At 45.8% G+C, this 2,500-nt stretch overlaps 1 pseudogene; it reads right to left on the bottom strand.

Moving 5' to 3' along the window:
• LOC142919130 (28S ribosomal RNA) overlaps window positions 1–2,500 on the bottom strand; it is a 10,777-nt pseudogene that overhangs the window by 3,781 nt on the left and 4,496 nt on the right.

Raw genomic sequence — 2,500 nt, forward strand, 5'->3', positions numbered from 1 at the left:
TTCTTTGTAGGCAGAAAATAGTAAGGCGAAAATAAAGTCCCCTCTAAGCTCTAAAGTAACAAATACGACGTGTTAAAAAAAAACTAACAATAAAAAAAAGAACCAAGACTTCGTCTTGGAAAATAACAATCTAAATTGTGGAAAATAGTAAAATGAAATAAAAACCGACTTCACCTTCGAAAATAACAAAATCAATCTAAAACAAATGACATCTTAAAACAAAACTATTATTTGTTTCGGAGGTTGTCTATGACTGTTCATAGACCGCATAATTTCCACAGAACATTCTCAGAATATCAAGAGAGAAAAGCAGCGTTCTGCGGGAAATCATCTTGGCCAGTGATGTCGTTCTGGGTTTGGTCAGGCCCAGGGAGGTAAGTACCTCGTTATTCTCAAGGGGCCACTTTCCTCTTGCCCCAACCGGGAATCCAAAGAATGTGACCTTGCTAGCCTTCGTCAGCACTTTGACTTGATCACCAAGAGGGGTATAGTACGAAACTTTGTGCGAGGCAGCATCTGACAAGGTATTCTTTGAAAGCTCAAAACGGACGGTGACATCGATCACAACCGCCTCCTCATCTTTTGCAAACACGAGGTCAGGCTTTCTCATCTCTCCCGTCTCGGATATGAACCGTGGCTCTTTGTATACAGACCAGCCCAATCTAGCCGCTTCGTCTGCCAGAATGTTACTGATCTTGTTATGTCGCGCAATTCTTGCTTTCTGTACTGCAGGACATTGACCGAGAATGTGCGAAAGGGACTCGAGTCTGGCAGAGCATTTCCTGCAGGAACGTAAGGCCCCATCTCTGCCTCTGTTCAAGCTTTCTCTTGTTGGGTAAATATTTGCCCTTAGTTGTAGTGCTGCGATAAAAAAGCATTGTTTAAAGCCGCACCATGGCCTCAACCAAGCATTACTGATTCTATCATGCGCAAAGTTTACAATGCCCCTTCCTTGAACCGGCTTTTCGCACCATCTCTGAAATTCATGCTCCCTCCAATCGCAGGGTCTCGGATATACAGGTTCTTTTGACACCGAGTCCCTGAGAACGAATGTTGGGATTGCATCACTGTCACCCCCTGCTCGTACCCACAAATTACGGTATTCTTCCTCCATACCCTGCGAGGACACAATATTACGGGTGATAGCATCGGACGAGTTTGCTATACGTTGCAGCCTTCTAACTTGAACCGAAGGGATTGTTTTTTCCAGTTTCAAGATGGCAAGGCCTCCGTCTCGGGCTCTGGCATATAACAGTCCATCACAAGTTGAAGCGGGAAGGTGGAGCCATCCTTTTACCGCCTTTCTAATCTCTTGGTCCAACCCACGGAGAGTTGATTGCTTGCAGTCCGAGTGGTCTGCAGGATATAACAATCTGGGTAGGGCATAGGCATTGAGTAGTTCAACCTTCTGAGTTGGCTTCAGAGGCGCCTCATCGATTTTCGAGATCCATGTCTTTAGCTGACAATGTAGATCAGGCTGTATAGTGCCAGTCCAAGGGCCAATTTTCAGACCAAGGTATTTCGTTGATTCATCAGGTTGGATCATATGGACATCTTTATTTTTGATAGTCCATGGGTCGCAGTTGTTCACCGTATATGAATCTTTGGTTGGGCTTATCATGAAGCCCTGGCACTTTCTGGCCTGAACCTCCAATCCCGATAGCCCACAAAATGATTCCAAGATCGCTAGATTGGCGGCCATACCAACCCAAGATTCGCTCACCAACACCAAATCATCAGCAAACGCAAGAGCTGTCACGTGGTCGGTATCAATGGAGTACCCAACTCCGTGTGACTCTAGGGTGCATATCAAAGGGTCCATGGCAAGATTGAAGAGCAGGGGTGACATGGGGTCACCCTGTTTGACACCAACACGTATGCTAATTTCTCGAGTCGACTCGCCATTGCTTTTGAACGAGGTCGTACACCGATCGTAGGCGTTCTGGATGATGCCCACCACGTGTTCATCTACTTTCTTGTGCCTTAACACCCATAAAATATGAGCATGCGAAACCGAGTCAAAAGCTTTCGCTATGTCGATGAACATGACAGCCAACGGCCTGTGCAATTTCTTAGCGTGTCTCATAAGGTCCTGTAGCACCTTAAGATTTTCAGAGCAGCCAGATGCCGCTATAAAACCACGCTGCCTTGGGTTTAAGGGACAAGCACGAGCAAGACGTGCAGTCATTATTCTGGAAAATAATCTCAGAATCATTGAACCAATCGTTATTGGTCTCCAGTTCCCCAATTCTTTCAGCTTTTCATCGTCCATAACCTTAGGAATAAGAATCGTCCTATTCTTTTTCAACTCTTTGGGAATAATTCCTGTAATCATCCATGCATTAAATAGGGCTGTCAGTGTCCGACCCTCGGGGTCGGCAGCACAGATTGCAGCCCTTGTTAGGCCATCTGGCCCAGCTGCTGACGTTGGTTTAATGGCCCGTATGGCAGTCTGAACTTCCTCCACCGAAATTAGGGGCTCAAAGTATTCGTTATTTGC

Source organism: Petromyzon marinus, unplaced genomic scaffold (assembly GCF_048934315.1).
Source record: "Petromyzon marinus isolate PM22_M1 ecotype Great Lakes invasive population unplaced genomic scaffold, UKy_Petmar_22M1.pri1.0 PM_G_Scaffold_6, whole genome shotgun sequence".
In the NCBI taxonomy this organism is placed as follows: domain Eukaryota; kingdom Metazoa; phylum Chordata; class Hyperoartia; order Petromyzontiformes; family Petromyzontidae; genus Petromyzon; species Petromyzon marinus.